This window comes from Mytilus galloprovincialis, chromosome 1 (genome assembly GCF_965363235.1).
Source record: "Mytilus galloprovincialis chromosome 1, xbMytGall1.hap1.1, whole genome shotgun sequence".
Taxonomy (NCBI): Eukaryota; Metazoa; Mollusca; class Bivalvia; order Mytilida; family Mytilidae; genus Mytilus; species Mytilus galloprovincialis.
The window spans coordinates 126,301,328-126,326,555 of NC_134838.1; the positions used below are offsets into that span (position 1 = coordinate 126,301,328).

At 33.5% G+C, this 25,228-nt stretch overlaps 2 long non-coding RNA genes across 2 annotated transcripts; one reads left to right on the plus strand and one right to left on the minus strand.

The window, feature by feature from the left end:
• Positions 1–946: 946 nt before the first annotated feature.
• LOC143057947 (uncharacterized) lies at positions 947–4,005 on the minus strand. The gene is made up of 2 exons (XR_012972880.1): positions 3,161–4,005; positions 947–1,635 (listed from the first exon to the last, which is right to left on the minus strand). It is a non-coding gene; the product is annotated as an uncharacterized LOC143057947 (long non-coding RNA).
• LOC143057956 (uncharacterized) lies at positions 3,354–11,581 on the plus strand. Its single transcript, XR_012972882.1, has 2 exons — positions 3,354–3,493; positions 10,872–11,581. It is a non-coding gene; the product is annotated as an uncharacterized LOC143057956 (long non-coding RNA).
• Positions 11,582–25,228: the final 13,647 nt, after the last annotated feature.

Below are 25,228 nucleotides of genomic sequence, written 5' to 3' on the forward strand. Positions count from 1 at the left end.
AAAATACACTACATAACTATTAAATTTATTAAGTTTTAATTGGTCTCACATAGAAAAAGATACAGAACAGATTTTTTTCAGGAAACGTACGAAAATCAAAACATTTTTTCAGTTTGCTAGATGAAATTATTGACGAGAATACTTGTGGTTTAACATTGGTATAGTTGTATCCCTATTTTGACAATTTTTACTTAATACATGTATGTACGTTTGTTTTGTTAACGCATCATTGTCAATCTAATGGAATTCGATGCGACTGTCATAAAAGTGAGAGGTTTAGCTAGCTATAAAACCAGTTTCTATCCACCATTTTTACATAAGAAAATGCCTATACCAAGTTATCCATTCGTTTGGTGTGTTTTATCTTTTGATTTTGCCATTCGATTAAGGACTTTCCGTTTTGAATTTTCCTCGGGGTGCAGTGTCTTTGTAATTTTACTTTTTATCAGACTGTACAGTATGTTTAGTTTGTTTATGTGTATTTATTGTTGTACGTGGTTTTCTTCTGGCGTGATGGTTAATTTTGAAAAAATCACATATATTCATAAAAATCCACATGACTTTATCAACTTCCATCAGCTTCTACGGAAATAGATGTTGATACTAGTAAAACGGGTGACAAACCGGCAACTGTATTTGTTGTGATAAAACTTTTCATTTTCCTGTTTGTTCTAATTTCCCCCTATTGCGCAGATGGCTTTCCTGAATGAAAAACAAAGCATGTTTATGTCCAAGGTTAAATAATCACACCCTTACTGCAAGCTTTGCTAATCTGAAATATATTGTATAATGGTTTAAATATGGACTTGAAATAAAAATATGAGTGTTCATTTCAAATGTGCCATATTGATTGAAAAGGGTATAGCATATCGTATTAACATCCATATGTCTTTTGTCCGGTTTTTACCTTAACCGTGTTTGGTGTCGAGAAGAAATCAACAACAAATTCAAATTCAAATATATTTTATTGCTAATCAAAGCGCCCACAAGGAGCAGAACAATCAACATTAATTACATACAAATGATTACAAGTGATTCAATATGAACAACACGTTAACAAATGTGCGGCTTACACCCTATACTTCTCTTCCCATTTGTGGTAACCGACGAATGAAAATAGATTCACGGATAAGGGGTCTGTCCGTTCTGAATATTGTGGGAAAAATTGAATAATGTTTATATTTTTTTATATTTTCCCACTGATTTTTACTCTTGTTAATGGTATTAACGATTGCTATTGAAGAAGCAATTTACATTTGCAGGGATTCCCACGAAACAGCTGTCACGAAATACAGCATTCTATTTATCTTGAAACAACCGGAAAGTTTGTCGATTGAAAAATGTTGAACCACTATAAAATTATGGTAAACTGAAAAAAACGTACGTAAAATCGTTATTTGTTGTAGAATTCCCAGGACATAATTCTAAGCAATTCTGCAGGTGTTTCCTGCGTGTGGGAAAATCGATCGTTCATTACAGCAATCATTATCAAGCCAATAAGCCTTATACAGTATATAATGCCAATATATTGTTACCACTTCTACTCATTAGATGTTAGTAGTTTCATTTCTTTTAATCTAGTTTTCCAGTAATTCGACATCTTCCTTTTTTGTTCTTTGTTCTGTGTCCAATTTCCTGCAAAATTGTTTGTAAATTCGAAATATTGATGGAATTAATGGCGAGTAATTGTAGAACACGTGACCACAGTTCCTGTGAAACACGATCATTAATGGATTCTACCGTTTTTTATGAGAATTCACTAGATTTCGGTATCCAATATAAGATTTTTTGAAACTGCTGAAAAGCATCATTAAAAAAATCATTAATTCATATTACTTGAGATGTGCATTGTTATGATTTTGTAAGTATTGTTTTGTGTTTTCATTCCTGTCAACTTATTGATGTGCACGATATACTTATGTTTTATCTTGTCTTCGAGATTCTTTGAAAACATAATAGCATTAAACGATGTACTTTACGAAAGGTAAGTTTGATAAGCATTATAGTTCGATCAGAGAACAACAACATATACAAACAACAGCATATACAAACAACAACATATACAAACAACAGCATATACAAACAACAGCATATACAAACAACAACATATACAAACAACAGCATATTCAAACAACAGCATATAAAAACAACAGCCTATACAAACAACAACATATACAAACAACAGCCTATATAAACAACAGCATATACAAACAGCGTATATAAACAACAGCATATACAAACAACAGTGTATATACACAACAGCATATACAAACAACAACATATAACAACATATACAAACAACAGCGTATATAAACAACAACATATACAAACAGCAGCCTATATTAACAACAGCATATACAAACAACAGCGTATATAAACAACAACATATACAAACAACAGCATGTACAAACAACAACATATACAAACAACATCATATACAAACAACGGCGTATACAAACAACAACATATACAAACAACAGCGTATATAAACAACAACATATACAAACAACAGCATATACAAACAACAACATATACAAACAACAGCATATACAAACAGCGTATACAAACAACAACATATACAAACAACAGCGTATATAAACAACAGCGTATACAAACAACAGCGTATATCAACAACAGCGTATACAAACAACAGCGTATATAAACAACAGCATATACAAACAACAGCGTATATAAACAACAACATATACAAACAAAACCAAAGATACCGTGCACAACCTAAACAATGACAACAATAAACAGATCCGACACAAAATAGAACGATGAAAACTTAATTCATATGATGTGTTCCCTCAAATATCAGGACCAAACACAAGTTATAGAATGAAAAATTGAATTAAAATTATGTGTTCCCTCAAATATGAGGACCCACCTCGATATACCGTGGATATCACTACTAACGTCTCATCAAATCTGCCAGAATCTGTCAGGAGAACTGTTCTAGGACAGTATGTAGAACTGTCATCCTGACGCCTTTTAGACAATTCCAGTTAAAACAGTTATAACCTATATAGTCGCCGTTACGTAAAATTGGCACCATGTTTTTTGTCAAAAAAAAATTAAATATCAGCCGCGTTTACTCAAGATGATGTTTTTATTTAGCGCAAGTAAAATCCTGTCCAAATATCTACTACTGTCCTACCTGTTATTGTGTTTGCACTGTATAGTTTTAAGTATAATCCTGACCTTCACATTTTTCAAGATTATTTACATTGTATAACCGCCATCTTGATTTCTATGAGGGTCCCTTATTCCACAACATTCGTTACTCTCCGGTAATATCATTGTCATTGATGATACAATTTCACGCGCTTTTTACGTAAAGATGACGAAAAGCTCCGAGAGACGCAAGAAAATGGAGAGCACATGGAACTCCACGTCAATACTTCCGGTATTAACCATGTCGGATTCCACCATACAAAATAATCTTGGATTATGTGAAGGTCAGGAGTATACAGTGCAAACACAATAAAAGGTAGGACAGTAGTTGATTTTTGGAATGATATTTGATTCCGCTAATTGAAAAACATGATCTTTTAGTAAACGCGGTCGATATTTAAGAAAATTTTGACAAAAAACATGGTGCCAATTTTACGTGACGGCGGCTAGATCTGATCTGATTTGGTTTGTTCTACCTACAACTGATTTGGACAGTTCTACCTAGAACTGACACAATCTTTAGTCAGTTCCATGACTAGAACAGTTCTACGGCTAGAACAGTTCTACGATTGGAACTGATTTGGTCAGTTTTATACGGCTAGAATTAATTTAGTCAGTTCTATCCATAGAAAAGTTTTAAGAACTATTTGTCTTACATATAAATAAGTCAAAAGAATATAATATATAATATATATTAAAAAATTCTCTTCACAGCTCTGTTTCAACATGCACTTACTGCATTGACGTCATTTATAACTGTTCTACGGCTAGAACAGTTTTAGACAGTTCTGCTGACAGTTCTACGGTTTGAACTGATTTAGTCAGTTCTGCTGACAGTTCTGCTGAAAGTTCTACGACTAGAATTGATCCTGACAGTTCTATACCTAGAACTGATCCTAACAGTTCTACCTAGAACTGATTTTGTCAATTCTACCAAGAACTGATTCTGACAGTTCTACCTAGAACAGTTCTAGGGTATAGAACTGTTCTAGGTAGAACTGATCTAGGACAGTTTAGAACGGTTTTATGACAGGTTATTCTGGTAGATCTAATGATAGGTTAGAAGTTATCGCCACTGTAGAAAGATGGCAACTAAATTGGTATATGTATATTAGTATTTATCACAAGAATATGTTCCCTTAAATCTGCAGATGAAACAGATAATACAACGGTATTAGCTATAAGTTAAAATGATGTAGCACACACATTTGTTCGCTTTAATCTGTAGATACACCATAAATAGGAACAATCACAACTCTGGCCCCTCAATCAATCTGCGGAACCAACCCAATATAGAACGAACACAACTACATTAATATAATGGAGCACAAAAATCTAAAAGTAAGTAACTCAAATATATGGACCCAACACACACAATAAGCATATAAAGTACACCGACGCCGTGGTGTAGGGGTTGGTGCATCGGACTACTAACACAAAGGTTCCTGGTTCGATTCCCGTCTGGGATGAAAATTTTAGGGACTGAATTTTCGGCGCTCCCTTGACACCATTTGCGAGTATGGTCTTGAGGAAACGATGATAGTCCGTCGGAAGGGGACGATAAATGGCTGACCCGTGTTAAGAGAGAGCCATATCTCTTGCACGTTAAAGACACCCTTGTAGATTTCGAAAAAGAACAAGCCAATGCCGCTACAAGGCAGCACTCGCACCCGCAAAGTAGAAAGGGATTAATATAAGTTGCAAAACTTGTTTCCCAATCCACTATAATTAAATATGTTTAAACTAAAGTACACTGAACATGTCCAAATACCAGATCATGACTAAAGTATTTCCTCCTACAAAACAGGTCGAGGACTACATAATATCCCTTCCGAAGATAACTCACATAACTTAGACCCATAATAAAATAAAGCACAAATGCAACATAGACTTCTTTTCTTAAAAATCCACAATTCAATTAAGGCTTGGTGCATTTCGAAAACATTTTTCTTTTGCGAACGACCGTATAATCCTCTGAATATATCATGTTTGATTGTTTGTGTCGTTGGTTTGTTCTCCTGCTTATACGTATATATATATAATCTACATCTTCTTTTATTCCTGCAAAACATAACAATGGCCACTGGTGATACAATTCAAAAACATAACACTGACAACTACGATACCAAGGTCACTTAAAAGAACACTGACAACTGCGATCACAAGGACACTTAACAAATCACCGACAAATACAGATAGCAAGGTCATTTTACAAAACACTACACTAACAACTACAGATCACAAGGTCACTCAAAAGAGAACACTCACAACTATAAGGATTCGATGGAGCACAATACTGACAACTGCGATGACAAGGTAACTTAAAAGAACAGTGACAACTGCGAACACAAGAACACTTAACAAACCACTGACAACTGCGATAACAAGATCATTTCACAAAACACTAACAACTACTGATCACAAGGTCACTTAAAAGAGAACACTCGCAACTTAGGATCCGATGGAGCACAATACTGACAACTGCGATGATATGGTAACTTAAACAGAATACTGACAACCTATGGAAGGTACACTTATAGGGGACAAGCATTTCAAGTGATTATGAGAAAGTTAAGAATTTGTTTTAATACAAAATGGGATGGATTACTATATTTGAAAATAAGAAGATGTGGGATAATTGCCAATGAGACAGTTGTCAACACGAAACCAAATGACGCAGAAATCATAACAATTATAGGTCACGTACGGGCTTCAACAATGAGCAAAATCCATACTGCCAGTAAAGTCAGCTATAAAAAGCTCCGAAATTACAAGTGTAAAACAATTCAAACGACAAAAACTATAACGGCCGTTTGGAATTCTCATCTTCGTAATATTTAGTTCAACCTTTTTTTGTCAAAATGAAGCAATTTCCTCAATTTCAATTTTGCAATTCAAGACAGATTTTGTTGAAATCTTATGTTTATACCATATATTATAAATAGCTATAAGAGATAGACAATAGACATTAGACAATATTTATTAGCACAAACACATTTACATTAAATGGTTATGGCATACAGTATTGAGACAAGAAACTGACAATATTTAAATTGAAGATGGTAACGCACTAAAAAATAATGAACCAGTTCACATAAGAATATATAGTTTGTGTTATAAAATTATGTCTTTCTGTTGGTTTCCTGAATAATGAATTGTTATATTTTAATTTTAAATTATCACTGATGTTTAACCTATGTTTCACTACTGATGTTTTATTAGGTTACAAACTTGAGCATACATGTGATCATCTTTTAGCATCAGTACTATAGACTTTGTATCGAGAACTTTAAACATGTCTACATAAGGAGGATAATAGTACTTATAGTTACACAGGACATCTTATGACACCGTGTGACTATCTTTTCCCCAGATTACTAATACTAATTGAGGAAACAACACTTGAATTTTATCAGTCATCTTAAGGACTAACATCTGGGTACTAAATCCTTATATCTGTGTTCCCATTCATAAAATCGTACATGTACAAATTTCCTTGTGATATCAGGAAACTTAATAAATCTTTAACCTTAAAAAGTTTTCTGTGTTGATATAAAATAAGTTTGCGGTAAATGTCAAATAATGGCTGACTAACATGGACTTGCATTACATGACTTACATTATCATTTCCTCCAGGTGTTTTAGTCTTGGAGCCATTGGTATTATTAGGGTTTAATTGTTCAGATGTCAACGGAAAAGGACATTAAGTAATGGTGCAGATATCCTGTTAACCTTTGAAATGCATCAACTACGCTCGTCTAATAACAGTCCAACAAGTTATATCTATTAGAAGGATTTGTCAATAATTTGCGATTTTATCCCCAGTATTATTTTGTACAGTTAATACGCGGCGCAAGCTATAATATTTTTTCTCTTTGGGGACGACATAACAAAATCAATGAAGGATAAAATAGTTTGGGGTGGGTGTCAAAGTTGCTGCAAGTTTTGTTTGACATCGATTATATATATATATATCCTTATTGGTTAATCAATGTTTCCCAAATAATGTTAAGAAGGGGGTTGGGGGTCAGTGAAAAAACTATGAATTAAGTTTCTGTTATCCTACATTGAACATTTGATGTCGTCCCTTATTTCGCAAATGTTTTATTCCTCGTGAATTGTGTACGTATAAAATAAGAGAATGTGTGGTGTGGTTTCCAATCAATAAAATATCCACCAGAGGCCAAGGAAGAGGATGTAAACATATAAAGGTCATCGTACGACCTTGGACAGTGAGCAATCCTATACGGCATGACAAATGTGAAACAATTTAGATAGTTAAAAGCTAACTTCAACTGATAAATAAACTACTTTTCTTGACTTAAATATCAATCAGTACACATCCAACGAATTTAGTATAAAAGGCGACATAAAGATCCGAAAAGCGTGGAAACAAAAATTTAAGTTTCGATAGGATGTAGGAACACCAGTGTTCAAAACTGTTAGCAAATTTGAAAAAAAAGTCAATGTCAGTACTGATTAAGATAAAATGGATTTGTCTCGGTGGAGATAGTTTCCTTCTATCCATTTCTTTATTGCCTTGCCAATAACCAAGCAAAAAAACTAATTCAACATCAGTATTTGCTTAGTATGTGATATAGAGTTCATCCCCTCCCCCTTTAATTTTGTCAGTCGTAAAATACGTATTTTTTAATACTAAACGCACGCACACATCCATAGAACAAATTTTATTCATTGTAATCACGATGAAAACTTCAAATGAATACAGCATCTGCCATCCGCGGGTCGAAAATTTTAATTATTAAATATAATAATCGAAAATATTCAGCTGATAGAGGTTATATGAAGACAGCTTCTCCTATAGTTTCGTTTAACAGCATACAATATTAATAAGGTCCTATCACCTGTATTGGCAATACTATTTGACATACGGGTGTACATCTGCAGTGCCAGGCTGAACACGTGTATGGTAGTGTCCATTATTACACTGACCGAACAAAGAACGTCAATAGCCGTCATTATCTTTTTAATTAAGATAAGCACAAGTCCAGCTGCTTGGTTTGTTAATGAGACTATAAAGCTGACACCTGCACTGATTAATGTGTCATATTATTTTTCGATATATGGTCAGCACATGTTTTATCATATTTTTGTAATTTATGACATGGCGAGATGAAGTCCACCTTAGGCCATCTGATTGACATCCATAAATCTTCAAACAAAAAATACTTTATAGACATGTTAGTAATAAAAGCCATTATGTTATGACATTTGGGGGCTTTTGTTCTTTTAGTAAATATTTGTGAATTGTCCAGTTGTTACTTTGGCATCAATAAATCCCAATGAATCAAAGTTTTAACAAAGACAACACGAATTGTCCGGAGAGAAAAACCTATTCGACATCCTTTCTTGACTATAAAATTAGAAATAATTAAACACACTGTTATCAATCTGAATATTGTGGTAGATTTATAAATACCAAAAAAATATAATAAAATGTGGGCCTTTTTTATTAAGAGAACAAAATCTGATTGTTCAATGTAGGTTTTTAAATACTAGTATACTGAATTACGCAATGAATTTACGGTAATCTTGTGAAGATAATAAGTATTTTGTACATCAAAAGACAAATTTTTGTTACATACATGCAAATTCCATATAAATGTAGATTTACTATAGTGTTAAGTTTGTCAGTCATTGTTTTCAACAGAGACTTGAGAATAAAAAGAATTATCTAATGTTTGTCTCTGCCTTCAACAAACGTGCATGTCAATGCTTTCCTGGTATAATATTGTTTCAGCAGCAACATTTCAAAAGTATGAACATGCTTATTACATAGCCTGGAAGAATCTATTATCAATATTTAGGCTTATTATATATATTTGTCATGTTAAAATGGTAAATGTTGAAAAAAAGATTATATTTGGGACTAAATTTGGAACATTGTGGAATGTTTTCGGTATGTATGTTTGTTAAAGCCATGTGGAGGTTGTCCTTAAACATGTTTAAGTCAGCTTACACACTATCGATATATATAAAAGACCATGTCTTACATAAATTTCCATAATGCAAAGAAATAGTGCACGATAAACAAATACTGCATGTTACTTTCTAAACATGCGCCAATGCATCAAACATAAAATAACTGTTAGTCAGTGACTTGTCTGTCTACTCTTTGTTTTCCCAGGTGTTGGTGTTTATACATTTGATAAACAGATGGACAGTATCAAGTTGTCCATCAAACATTAACTATATATACAAACATAATAACTTTATAATGTATCTTATATGTCAATCAACAATAATTCTATGTTGTATGACATAATAACTTTATAATGTATCTTATATGTCAATCAACAATAATTCTATGTTGTATAATAACTTTATAATGTATCTTATATGTCAATCAACAATAATTCTGTATGATATAAAGCACATTATATAAATCATACAATAACATCGTTACAACAAACCATGAAACTTTTTTGGTGGTTGGGTCTATTCGAATATTTAATTTTCTGCGGCTGTCTAACTCAATGAAGTAAACTGAATAATCAAGAATAGACCCCATTTAAAGAATAAACAAATAAAATAATGTATGAATATATTCATGAACTTATAAATATCATCATGTAGTTTGGGTTTACTTCTCCCACACAAAAGTCAACCTGTCACTTGCGAATTGTAGTGGGGGTAATGTTTTAATCCATTCATAGTTTTCTTGGCAAACAGAATTAACTAACATTCGGTGTTATTCTTATTCTTTCACTTGCCGTTCTCCCATTAATTAGTTACCGTGCAGGGCATTTATCCATAGACCGTCTTTAAACAATTTCCGCGGAGTGTGTCTAGTTTTTGAAAGGGGCTACGAAAGCCCTCCTTCAAACTGTACGGTGTAACGTATTGATTATTACCGTGTTAACCTACCATTAGACATTATAGGAATTGGTCTTAGAATTTAATCATGGTTATTTGTTCATTCTAGTAAATCTAAGTCCTATAAACGAAAGAGTGTTGCAAAATTGTAATGGACCAATATTCCATCCTAAAGTTCTCTTGAATCAAATTCCCGACCTATAATGGGTCAAGAGAATAAGTCGAATAAGATTTTGTTCTCCAAAGAAGGTCCCTAAGATGGCGTGCAACACATAATAGTTGCGATTATCAACATTCACGGAACATCTTTGCATATATATTCAATTTCAAATGTTTCATCATATGCGATTGTTCATAGTGGTTTTACTGTATGTCCGCTTTAACCGGCAAGGATTATGTTGAAGGTCGGACGACGACCTTGGGTTGCTAACATCAATCTCATTTGGATTATGTTGGATAGTGGTATCATTGGCAACCATACCAAATTCCATTGTCATATTGGTGGTATTATGGCTTAACGTGTCGATCTAGAACGGGGAATTGTATTTTATGATGTTGTGGCTTAGCGTGAAGGTCTGGTACTGGGACTCTTCATATCTTTACATGTCACGTACATGTAATGCTTGCCACTGGAAGACAACAAGTCGGCAATCAATCAATCTGTCTGTTTGCTTATAGAAGAGATCAAAAACTCTGAGCAATGTAGGACAGAATTTAGTTTTCTAAAAACAAAACTTAAAAATATATCTTGACATATATATTTCAGATATTGTCGAAGGTTAACCAAATGTAAATTCATTTTTGAAATGTGAAGCTTTACAAAAATGAAAATAAAGTATGAAATCCATTCGTTGCAGGAATTAAAAAAAAAGAAGAGTGCTGCACAGATGGTTAAGTGATTCTGCTAACGAAGGTAATAGAGTGTTTTTTGGGGAGTTTTTGTCGACTAAGACAAGTACATGTCATCATTTATCATAAAAAAGAAAGGAAGAAAATTTCTGATTAGTGGAGAAAAACAAGGAAACAAATATTCTCTATACTTAATGAATGATGAACACAAGTGAAACCACTTATCTATCTACTCTACACCCATACTCAAGTCGCCTCCACTTATAAAACATCAAAAGACCCGCACTTCCTAGCAAGTGACAGGAATACAAGTAGACAACTTTCTGTCAACGGAAACCAAGGACACAGAGAATAATAAACGTTCTTTAAATTAAAACATTTTAATATGAACTCTTTATAAAATTAAAAACAAGTAACAAAATTTATATAAAATAAAAAGTTAGTAACAACAAAATAAATTCGGTGGTAAAGCGTTTTAACGTCACTTTGTCTTCCATAGTCCTTGTTCTAACATAATTACAGTTTATATACAGTTCTGAAACTGAAAAACTGAAAACATAAAATCCCTGAAGCTTGGAGAGCACGGTTTACAATTCGACTATCTCGTTGCCGAGTCCCGCCGAGTACCATCTCGTCCAATTATAAGCAAGTCATAGTGATGACAACAACTGGTAGTTCTGATCAGCATAAAGATCGAAATCCAGTCCAAACATACAGACCCTGAAATTAAATAAAAAACATTTATAAAAGATGTTATTAATTGTTCAAGTTCACTTTAATATAAATTGGTATATATTGTGAATTAATTGAATAATAGTGATATAATAAGTAAGCTATTGTTGATGTGAAAATGTTACACGTCTCTTCCGGGTGGGTCATGTTTGTCTATCAATAAAGCTGAGCTTTGCTACTTTGATTTGTTAATTAGGAATATCCTAATGAAAAGTACTTATTCAACAATCAATTAACATCCTCATTACAAGAACTGTGTATTGCAATAAACAAGTTTAGAATAAACACATGCAGCTGCGAGTGATGAACACCTGTTTTGTACGTCAGAGTGTGGCGCCAGTCTGTCGCGGTATGTTAACTATCCCTATACACCTGTGTGAAATGGTCAAAATTACCTACCTTGAGTAAAAGGACATTTTCTTCTCAATACTTTTCATCGCACATGTCTTCATCAAGAAAAAACTGAAAATGAAAAAAATACAATCTTATTAAACTGGAAACTGACATGACCAAACATCAACATTATGGTTGTTATACGGTTATATATATAAAATTCCAGTTATATATAAAATTCCGTTACTTCAATAAGAAATTGACCACCATGAGAATTATCAAATTAATGTACTGGATTGAAAGCATATATAAAATAAAAATACGTAACAATTCAAACATACAGTTTTGAAGGCAGAAATTATTAAATAAAATTAAAATCCAAAATATCATATAAGTGTGAAGAAATGTTCATTAGAGATGTATTATATTAGTGCAGTTATTTCTTTTGTAAACTCAATAGATTCATAATGAGTTGTGTTCTTAGGGATCATGAATGATGTAGAGGAATTTGCATAAAATATACGACATCTAAAAAATCAATGAAGAATCTGCCACTCTTAAGTTTTATTATAAATATTCCCCGCTATTCTCATCAGCATGTAATGTCAAAACAATTATTACAAAATTTTAAGAAAATCTGTTAGATCTTACATTTCCTTTTATCCTAATTTAAATATAAATAGTTGTTTAATATACTTACATCTCCGATGACATTTGGTTGGCATTTTTCTGACAATGGCGATCTACAGGAAGCTGATGCTAGGACTGCGGGTACATCTAATGTGGATTCAAGATCTAAAATATAGTCAATCACATGCTGAAGAAGTTGTGTTTTAGATAATTTAATGTCCTTTGGCACTGATGGCACTAAATCCTTTAGTTTAGAAAAACATTGCTGCATTTCAGTTGTATCTTCGTGTTTTGGTTTTAACAGTTTTTCTTGTTTAATTCCATATTCTGTGTTTCTAACACATGTCTGGGTAGCGGCCTTCATAGTTATGCAGTATAATATCCGTGAAAAAGAAATTAATTGAAGTAATGTTTCTCGTCTGAGCAGTATTTCGAATTGTGACGATTCTAAATATGTGTGCAAATATCAATACTCTGTGGTAATAAACAAATGTATCAATTTAAGCTCCGCCTACAACTTAAACCACATGAATAATGTTTATACGAAAGGATCGCCAATGAAATAATTACTTGATTGCGGTGTGACACTTGCTCCGCCCCAAATGGGCTGGATCACCTGAAGGGCATTGTGTAAAACATGTACTTATTCACGAGTAAAACTAAGAAAAAGTCACAAATTAGTTAATCCAGGTGTTTAATTATAACATATATTGATGGGGATTAATGAAAATCCTTTAAATGAGCTTATTTCGCATGACACATGTATTTAAGTGATTAACAACAAATTCACTTCAACTTGGGCGACACTCGGGCGCCGACATTTTGACGTCACCTTTTCATTCAATATACTTTACTCAACCTCGGCGCCGTACAGGCGGTCGCTAACGTTACTCCTTTGCCAATCAAACTTTACTTCAAAGCAACCGCCCTGGAGTGACTGATAAATTACATTAAAATTTGTCACCTTCGGCCCAATGATACTTCACACCCTCAGACACCTGCACATTTGCATATATTCTATATACTAATACTATTTAGTTTCGATAGTACTGGCGCCAGACTTCTGAACAGATTAACAAAAATAAATAACAGTGTAGTGGGGCATACAAGTTTATCACAATTTGCTCAATTCTTTAGATGTATCAAGTACACCTGTACATTTATCAAAACTTTTTTAACATTGAAGTTATTCAGTGTAGGAACAATGGTTTTCATTTATCTATTCTCAAAACTTTTTTTGTCCTAATGTTAGTTAGACTCCGTTGTCTTCCTTGTGTATATAATTATTGGTCTTGTTAATAATTTCAAGAGGTCTTATTAGTTTACAGAAGTAGAATATGAAGATCCACAGTTCTCATCAAAATTCCACATTTCTTTTTTTTTTCTTTTTCTTCATCCTTTACCGAGGTTATGAAGGCAGATGCTGAGCACTAAGAACGTGAATTTCTGTTCTTTGATGATGAAAACATTGACTGGTACCATATGATTCCCACGCCAAAGATGGTTATACAGATGTTCCATATTCTCTTTTTCCCCACGGTAGAGGAAGACAGGTGAGATTTCAATCCTGGATGTCGGGTACAGCTGTTTTATTCCAACAATGAGAACTCTGAAAAATCCATAAAACCAATAATCGTACATCTGCTATTTCCTTCCACCTTTTAAAATGGAACCTCACATGTCTGCTAAATTCCAACATAATTCAGAAAGTTGTTTTTAGAGAAAATACAAAGTTTTCCTTACTTCCATTACACAGTCGCGTGGCAGATTGATCCTTTTGACACTGGCGCGTGCCGTTTGTATACAATATCAGTTGTAGGAGGGACTTGGTGACGTAGATCTTTTGTTCGCCGATAATAACTTAGTGGAAGGTAAACAAAGTCGCATGCCGATCTGGTTCATACAGGTAAAATAGGCCAATCACTAACCACGTAAAGTTCTTACAGTGCGATAACGTAAAAGTATCCTCGCTCGAGTAACTTTTATAAAATTATGCAATTAGGCATAGTTAACGGGAATGACATTTTCCAAGTCTTTTCAATAATTCGAACATATATAATAATTTGAAACCAATATAATAGTTCAAAAAACAAAAGGAAACAAAAAATACAGATGCACTCCCCGTAGAAAAAAAAGCATTCTCTTAGCATACTATCATGAGTTCATGTTGCACGGAACAGAATAATCAGAAAGTTCATTTTTTAAAACAATCTTGCCCAATAAAAACTTATGTACAATTTGTTTTTTTTAAACCGATAATATTGAACTTCGCAGAAGAAGATAAACAGGGGTTGACTAAATGAATACGACACATTCGGTTTTCCGAGGATACTTTGGTATTTGAAAAATTAAATTTGTGAATCCTTAACATTCATTATACATTTTCTTTCGTAAAAAAAGTGCGACATTTTTCAAATCCCAAATAACATGAATTTTACACTCGTCCGTATTTAACCATCTTTATCATTATGTATGCTAGCCGGACCGTTTGTTTACACTTTTAAGAGAGAGGAAAATATATCAAAAAGACATCCAAACTCGTAAGTTGAAATCATATTGTCAATGCCATGTCAAAACACGAAAAACGACCAACAGACAAATAACAGTATACAAAATACTAAAAGAAAACTAGACTGAGTAATGAGTAATACGGGGAAAAAACCACCCAAAAAACCTTAGGGGTGATCTTCGTTGCTCTGCAATGATAACCAAACCCTGCTCCATATATATGGCACCCGGCCGTCATGTTGCGCATGTTAGTTCACGCCCAATGTTAAGTCTCATTCTGTGTGTCACATTCGAGGAAAAGAGGACGGGATTATTGTCACGGCAATGGAACATATTTGTCTTCACTACACGTTGTAACAGATATTCCAGAACGGCCAACAATTTTTTGCTGATTCGTTCACAAAATTGTCGAAAGGATAAATTCCACTTGACCACTTGGAACTCATGCTTTTATAGCTAGCTTCCTTACTTAAAAACAGCAATCTTCTATCAAGGAAATCATGATGCAAGCTCTCGTATATACGGAAAGTTCATAATTGGGAATTAAATCATCCACTTTTTCGTAAAGTGTTGTACTCAACCGATTTGCATTGTCAATTTCTATATGTAAGTCAAGCGTTCAACATATAAGATAAGCACCAAACTTTCAATTATTAATTGACAGGACCTCATCTTTATAGTGGAACGTGAAGTTAAAAGACAATGATAGCTTCTTTTCATTTTACATATGTAAGAATCTCATGGCTCGTGTATGAAGTCAGCCTCATATAAATAAAGGAAAAAGTCGAAAGGAAGAGGGAACACAGAAGGTTTTCATGGGAATGCCGTTCTTTAGCTTCAAAACCTGTACTTCAAACGTAACAAATATATTGTCACGAAATCGAGCAATCTTGGATAAAGCACTTATACAATGTATATAAATAAATGCAAAAGATGTATTTTGAATTGAGAAAAATACAAATTATTTGGAAACGTTTCAAAGTTATATTATAATGTTATTTAAAGTTAGAAATTATTTGTAAAGTTTGATTGATATACAGAGTTGCTTGCATACTCAATACTAATGGAAAAAGAACATTTTCCCACCAAAGTCGTCACAAAAAATATTCAAGTACTACAAGTATTACAGAATGTGAGACAACCAGTCAGTTGACAATATAGTAAATCACCCTATAATGTTTTACATGGACCAAACAAATGATGGTCAAGCTAATTGTCTGTGGCAAATCACCCTAAAGTAATGCCTAACGTCTCGTTTGTCAGGCCTTTTGTCTGTGGCGAATCACCCTATAATTAATGTTCAACAAAATATATAGGGAGTTGATGGTCAAGCCCTTTGTTTGTATGTACGCATCATCGTATAACGTGCCGAAAAATACTTTTAAATCGAGTGTACATTTTCCGTAAACATTCGTGAAAACTCCTTGCAGCATTACAAAATTTAAAATTTAGTTACATTTGATACAATGCAAAACTTCATTTGAAATATAGTTTTTCGAATATAGATATTAAGAGTTTTCTGCTTTTGTCTTATTTGAACTATTTCCTAACAAAATATTCACACAACTTTACTGATAACATTCCAACATTAAATTTGAAGCAGCTGCAAGAATAAAACACGGAACAACATTATATATACGCACCTTAATTGCAACCCAACCATAACCCAAAGGCCAAGTGAGCTTTTCTCATCACTTGGCGTCCGTCGTCGTTAACTTTTACAAAAATCTTCTCCTCTGAAACTACTGGGCCAAATTTACCCAAATTTACCAAATTTGGCCACAATCATCATTGGAGTATCTAATTTAAAATGTGTCCAGTTCCCCGGCCAACCAACCAAGATGCCGCCATGGCTAAAAATAGAACATAGGGGTAAAATGTAGATTTTGGCTTATAACTCCGAAACCAAAGCATTGAGAGCAAATCTGACATGGAGTAAAATTGTTAATCAAGTAATGATCTATCTGCCCTGAAATTTTCAGATGAATCGGACAACCGGTTGTTGGGTTGCTGCCCCTGAATTGGTAATTTTAATGAAATTTTTCCGTTTTTGGTTATTATCTTGAATACTATTATAAATAGAGATAAACTGTAAACAGCAATAATGTTCAGCAAAGTAAGATCTACAAATAAGTCAAACATGACCAAAATGATCATTTGATCCCTTTAAGGAGTAGTGGTCCTTTATAGTCATTTTTTACCAATTTTTCGTAAATTTTTGTAATCTTTTACATAAATCTTCTCCTCGGAAACTACTGGGCCAAATCTAACCAAACTTGGCCACAATTATCATTGGAGTATTTAGTTTAAAAATTGTGTCCGGTCACGGTCAACCAACCAAGATGGCCACCATGGCTAAAAATAGAACATAGGGGTAAAATGTAGATTTTGGCTTATAACTCTGTAACCAAAGCATTTAGAGCAAATCTGATAAGGGGTTAAATTGATTCTCAAGTCTGTAATTATCTGCCCTGAAACTTTCAGATGAATTGGGCAAAAGGTTGTTGGGTTGCTGCCCCCCAATTGGTTATTTTTAAAGAAATTTTGCCGTTTTTTTGTTATTTTTTTGAATACTATTATAGATAGAGATAAACTGTAAACAGCAATAATGTTCAGCAAAGTAAGATCTACAAATAAGCCAACATGACCAAAATGGTCATTTGACCCCTTAAGGAGTAGTGGCTCTTTATAGTAACTTTTTAACAAATTTCATTTTTTTTGTATTCAAGAAGTCGGCGAATATTGCTTTTGTATTTAAAAAGTCAGCGAATCCTGCTTTTGTATTCAAGAATTCGGTGAATCCTGCTTTTGTATTCAAGAAGTCGACGAATCCTGCTTTTGTATTCAAAAAGTCAGTGAATCCTGCTTTTTGATTCAAGAAGTCGGCGAATCCTACTTTTGTATTCAAAAAGTCAGTGAATCCTGCTTTTTGATTCAAGAAGTCGGCGAATCCTGCTTTTGTATTCAAGAAGTCAGCGAATCTTGCTTTTATATTCAAGAAGTCGGCGAATCCTGCTTTTGTATTCAAGAAGTCGGCGAATCCTGCTTTTGTATTCAAGAAGTCGGTGAATCCTGCTTTTGTATTCAAGAAGTCGACGAATCCTGCTTTTGTATTCAAAAAGTCAGCGAATCCTGCTTTTGTATTTAAGAAGTCAGCGAATCTTGCTTTTGTATTCAAAAAGTAACTTTTTAACAAATTTCATTAATTTGGTAAATTTTTGTAAATTTTTACAAAATATTTTCCTCTGTAACTAAAGGGCCGAGTTTATTATAGATAGGGGAAATTGTAAATAGCAAGAATTTTTAGTAAAGTAAGATCTACAAACACATCACCATCATCAAAACCAACAATTTTGTCATGAATCCATCTGTGTCCTTTGTTTAATACATGTATGCACATAGACCAAGGTGAGCGACACAGGCTCTTAAGAGCCTCTAGTTTTATACAAATAAGGCCGTTAGTTTTCTCGTTTGAATTGTTTTACATCGTCATTTCGGGGCCTTTTATAGCTGACTATGTGGTATGGGCTTTGATCATTGTTGAAGGCCTTACGGTGAACTATAGTTGTTAATTTCTGTGTCATTTTGGTCTCTTGTAGACGGTTGTCTCATTGGCAATCATACCACATCTTCTTTTTTTATACCATGTCAAATCAAAGCCATGCGTGCCCGTTTCTAAATAGTGCGCATATTTTTTTACTTTAAAAACGTGCATGTTTTTTTTTAAGTCGTGTGATCTAGTTTTTAAATGTTGTACTAACTTATTGAGCGTATCAGTTTGAAATTTTAAAGACCTTGGAATGTTTTCTTCAAGATTATTCCAAAGTAATTTAAAAAAAAAGATGGAAGTATAAGCTGCTTTGTTCGCTTAATACAAGAATCCCTTAAACACAATACATGCGAAAAAAATGAATGAATTTAAAGTTGGTGTAGGCGTTTTTGTTGTTATATCATAAAAAGAATGTATGAAATTTTGCATTCAAAAAGTCATTGAATCCTGCTTTTGCATTCAAAAAGTGATTGAATCCTGCTTTTGTATTCAAAAAGTGAGTGAATCTTGTTTTTGTATACAAGAAGCCAGAAAATCTTTCTTTTGTATTCAAAAAAGTCAGCGAATATTGCTTTTGTATTCAATATATCACCGAATCTTGCTTTTGTATTCAAGAAGTCAGCGAATCTTGCTTTTGTATTCAATAAGTCAGCGAATCTTGCTTTTGTATTCAAGAAGTCGGCGAATCCTGCTTTTGTATTCAAAAAGTCAGCGAATCCTGCTTTTTGATTCAAGAAGTCGGCGAATCCTGCTTTTGTATTCAAAAAGTCAGCGAATCTTGCTTTTATATTCAAAAAGTCGGCGAATCCTGCTTTTGTATTCAAGAAGTCGGTGAATCCTGCTTTTGTATTCAAGAAGTCGACGAATCCTACTTTTGTATTCAAAAAGTCAGCGAATCCTGCTTTTTTATTCAAGAAGTCGGCGAATCCAGCTTTTGTATTTAAGAAGTCAGCGAATCTTGCTTTTGTATTCAAAAAGTCAGCGAATCTTGCTTTTGTATTCAAGAAGTCGGCGAATCCTGCTTTTGTATTCAAGAAGTCGGCGAATCCTGCTTTTGTATTCAAAAAGTCAGCGAATCTTGCGTTTGTATTCAAGAAGTCGGTGATCCTGCGTTTGTATTCAAGAAGTCGGCGAATCCTGTGTTTGTATTCAAAAAGTCAGCGAATCCTGCTTTTGTATTCAAGAAGTCAGCGAATCTTGCGTTTGTATTCAAGAATTCGGTGAATCCTGCTTTTGTATTCAAGAAGTCGACGAATCCTGCTTTTGTATTCAAAAAGTCAGCGAATCCTGCTTTTGTATTCAAGAAGTCAGTGAATCCTGCTTTTTGATTCAAGAAGTCGGCGAATGCTGCCTTGGTATTCAAGAAGTCAGCGAATCCTGCTTTTGTATTCAAAAAGTCAGAATCTTGCTTTTGTATTCAAGAAGTCGGCGATCCTGCTTTTGTATTCAAAAAGTCGGCGAATCCTCCTTTTGTATTCAAGAAGTCGGCGAATCCTGCTTTTGTATTCAAAAAGTCAGCGAATTCTGCTTTTTGATTCAAGAAGTCGGCGAATCCTGCTTTGGTATTCAAGAAGTCGGCGAATCCTGCTTTTGTATTCAAGAAGTCAGCGAATCCTGCTTTTGTATTCAAAAAGTCAGCGAATCCTGCTTTTGTATTCAAGAAGTCAGCGAATCCTGCTTTTATATTCAAGAAGTCAGTGAATCTTGCTTTTGTATTCAAGAAGTCGGCGAATCCTGCTTTTGCATTCAAGAAGTCTGCGAATCCTGCTTTTGTATTCAAGAAGTCGGCGAATTCTGCTTTTGTATTCAAGAAGTCAGCGAATCCTGCTTTTGTATTCAAGAAGTCGGCGAATTCTGCTTTTGTATTCAAGAAGTCAGCGAATCCTGATTTTATATTCAAGAAGTCAGTGAATCTTGCTTTTGTATTTAAGAAGTCGGCGAATCCTGCTTTTGCATTCAAGAAGTCTGCGAATCCTGCTTTTGTATTCAAGAAGTCGGCGAATCCTGCTTTTGTATTCAAGAAGTCAGTGAATCTTGCTTTTGCATTCAAGAAGTCGGCGAATCCTGCTTATGTATTCAAGAAGTCAGCGAATATTACACAAACGGTTGACAAGATTCACTCAGATGGACAACTTCGCGCTTTGAAAATGGTTTTACCCAGAATTAATAGTTTTGAGTTCAGAACAAAATCATATATCTTATTAAGAGGTTTTCTCATTATTTATTGAAAAGATAGATACCAGAATACGCCTCCTCCACACCATCGACACTAGATGGAACGTGTTCAGTCAAGGAGATGAAAATCCGTCAAGCACCATTCCTTGGTGTCTCCCTCAGACACATAAATTAATACATTATCTGTTCGTCTCTTGTGTTTTCGGGTTGTTATAATATACAAAGAAGATGTGGTATGATTGCCAATGATGGCCCTTTTTTTTGTTTTTGCTTTTGACTTATATACGTTTAAGAGAGTCAGTTCCAACTTTCGGCTTTACTCTCAACAATTTTCAGCTGGTCAAATTCAATTTGAATTTTTGTCTTTTCTCTCAACAATATCAGCTGCATGGTCAGATCCTTTTTACCATAGTATAAGCATGGAAGTAATATTGAATATTTAAAATTACTTCCATGGTATAAGGCATGATACTCTCAACAGTTTTACACATTCGTTGGTACTGGATTGATTTCAATTGGATGCTTCTATACCATCTTGTTTCTTCAGTAACACTAATATCAAAATATACTCTGTATATATAAAGTTGCCCTGAAGACTTTTTTTTATTTTAACACTCATCTGATAGCTCACATTTTCAAATAGAAAAATTTGATTTCAAAACATTTTGACACATGTATAATTGTTTGCTTTAATCAGAAAGACTTTAGTTAAAATTACTTTGGTTACATAGTTTTGTTTATATATCAAATAAATACTAATTATTTTTACACTTAAATGATTATTGCCTCAAAGCAAAATGTTAAATTTCCGACTTTAAAATCCTTAATAATACGGAAGACAAACGCCTATACAAAGATACCGTAATAGTTACGCAAACATGACATGGAAATAGTTCTCTAAGGGCAACAACACCTGAACACCTGCAAACTGACCTGGTCAGTTGTTATGTCACATTGGGTAACGTCCACAGGTGTGTCAAACAAAACATGTATTTAGTATATATTGAGATTTTATCAGGAGTTCAATTTTCCCACGATTTTCGGTGATATGAATTGTATAGATTTTATATTAAAAAAAATATACTTAATTGAATGGTTAAGGCACCTTTGATCTATTGACTTTTAAAAATATAAATTGTATAATTTCTTGAAAATAAAATCGTTCTGTTTCAATATTGAAGAAAACAAGAGTTGCTTGTTATACATTTAAAATTGGGGGATATTATAAAGAGGTTAAAAACAGATATTCTTGACCTTTATGTTTAATGAAAATAGTAGTTAATCCTTTATGAAATTGGAAATCATGTATGTTCCGGGGGGAACTCAAACTCCCTAAGCCTTCTATAGAAATGGTCGGTGCCTTTCTCAATTTGATTACATGTATTGATAATTGAATCCCTAAATTTTAAAGTTTCTTTTCTTTTCTTTGCAAGACCGCATTTATATATAAATTATCAAAATGTATGAGATACAGTTTCCTTATTTCATAAACAACGCCCTCAATTAATTCAATAAAAATAGTGTATTGTTTTGTATATCTTTGGTTATAAATGTAATTTTTATTGTGCCTGGTTTTAAGCATTCAGATTACCAAGTGGATATCGGGTACTCGTGAAAGCAATAGATCAAAAAGAAATACTGTACGAATGAACATTCTATTGGTTGGTAGTTGGGCAGAGAAGCCATATAATTACGTATGGTTTAAAAAAGTAAAATGGCAAAAAATATTTGTTTGATATGACATTCATTGTTTTCTTCCGTATAAAGAGGGAAACATTATTGACAAGCTGAGCACCTGTAATGCCCAAGGATAGCTCTCACCTGCTAATCATATATATCAAATGATACAGGTTCCCACGTCTAGAACTTGTCAAAACATAATGATTTAAACACTGGCCATAACTGTATATGACCAAAGGGAAGACAAAAAAATCTTATACTAAAAAATGTCGATATTTGGGATAAAAACCGATTCTATATCCGACGTCCTTGGCAAATCTTATTCTGATTCATTTTAAATGATTTACACAAAAACTTAAAAAGATTAAGTGACTTATATAGTAATCCACTGAAAGAATGACCATAGATATACTTTTTTTTAAAGTTTGTTTCCACAGGCTTATGAAAAATGTTTCTCATTCATTAATTGCGTGTTTCCTTCTTTTTTCATGAGTCTTTCCTGTAGTACAAAGCCTGCTTTCAAACTATAGTTCCCCAGTAGAGCGAAAACGTTTTAATTTTAGTATAATATTAAACTAAGCAAATGTATGGTAGTCTGCAATGCTGTATCAAAATGTACTTCCATAATGTGTGTTATGGCGCTGTACATATTCTCCACAATGTTAAATAGCCATCTTGCGGATAACAATTTTTCTACAGAAATACAGAATGTATAAATGATGACAAGTTGCCGGCACCAGAATCAAATATTCATTACGAGGAAGTATAATATGTTTGTCCAATCATGACCCAGAAGGAACAACATTTGACATGACAATAACGTCAATTTACGTAAATATAAGCGCCAACTTACTTATGTATACGTATGCTGTGCAGTTGTCACTTGTGTACACGTACTTTATAAATTATTTCTATGACTGTATCTTACTATCATTTACGATAGATATTTAGCTAATCTGCAATCAATTGCTTCTTATGCCTGCGTCCAGTACGCCGGCTCTAGATTCTACTGGCAAGAGGCAACCGAAAGCTTCATAATCAGTGCAGTCCACGTGGTTATATGATTCTTCATCAGAATAAATAACAAGTTAACTACATATATACAAGAACATCTCTTTCGATTTATGACATCTATCTTTTTTAATTGTTCTTTGGAAGCGACCGAAACATCAAAATACATGTTTTACGTGAGCATTACATGTTGTTTCCGGAACAACAGGCACCATGTAAGCTTGAGATCCATTAAAGGCTGGGCAAGTCAAACATATGAAACAAAAAGCCTTAAAAATGCAGTCAACAGTACAATATGCAACATTGCCTGATGTACTACTTTCTGGTGTGTTCACTGAACGGACCACAGTAAAAAAAAACATCATTATTCCCTGTAAGGAGAAAAGCAACATCTAAAAAACTAAGCATATATCATCACAAAAACTGCGATTGTCGTCCCTTTGTGTAAATGGCGTAACCAATAAATGACAAGTAGAAAACGTTCGAGTCTGTTTGTTTCTGATATTGTCAATTATTGTGATGTATAGGAACTTGTTCAGCCATGTTTACACTTCGCGTATTATCATTACAAATAAACCTTTCTGTCCAGTCCATTATTTCAGTATACAATAATGATAAAAGTGACAAGTTATACTGATCAAAATGACTGTAAAACACATATGGTCAAATAAAATAGATATTTCAATACTTTATAGTTTTCTCCCAAAGTCTGATGCGTATCTGGTGGACATTTAGTGGTAATAAGCTTACATATGTCGTCTCAAATAAACGATAAAGTAAATATAACTATTCAAACATCTCAGATAGATTTATATACTTATCAGAACATTTTTGTTTCTTGTATATTCCTTGTATTACACACACTTTTAACAACTATTTCCCTCAAAAATGTATATGAGAAATTATTGACAGTGTTGTCACCATGTAAGGTTATAACATATATACAATATGAAATATTTAGCCTATACAGAAATTAAGTTTCAAAAGAAGAATATATTTTCTAAAAAAAAAGAGGATCAGTGGTTTTGATTTAGAGTCAATTTTGACTTTGAATGTAGTGCGATATTCATTCACTCGAGACAGTATTTTTTTTTTTTTTTTTGAGACAGTTGAGAAATATCATAATGAACGCCGAAAGCGGGAGAAAAATCTTTCTCAGACGATAAGTAAACAAGATTTGTTTTTCATATTCAGTTATCTGCAAACATGTCTTTTTATCAGGCATGCAACATCAATTTTTTGTGAAGTTTCTGCGAGCAGTAAGGGAAATTGACTTCACTAACGAATTTTGACCATTGAAGAACACAAATCGGGTATCTCGATCCAAAACCCACGGCGGGACACGAATCCCGAGAAACACATTATTTGGTGTTATTCGTACATTTTGTGTGTACATTCTGGATCCGATTGCCCGCGGAGGACTATGGAACAGAGATCAATAGAATTACACGTAAAAACAAATGTAATCCGTTAGTCTCCTCCAAAAAAAAAATAAAATATGTTTTTCGAACTATTATGTACAATAATTGGAACGAGCAAAATAAATGCATATTTATTTATTTATTTTCGGGCCCGAAGATGTAAGTTGGTATGGGTGGCTTTCGCCATCTTTGATTATAAATAACAGAGAACCTAATGTCCATATAATTTTTCATTTAAGCAAGGAATTGTATATTTAAATATACAATTCCTTGATTTAAGTCAACAAAACTTGATGAGGAATGCAGATGACTAATGTGAAATTTC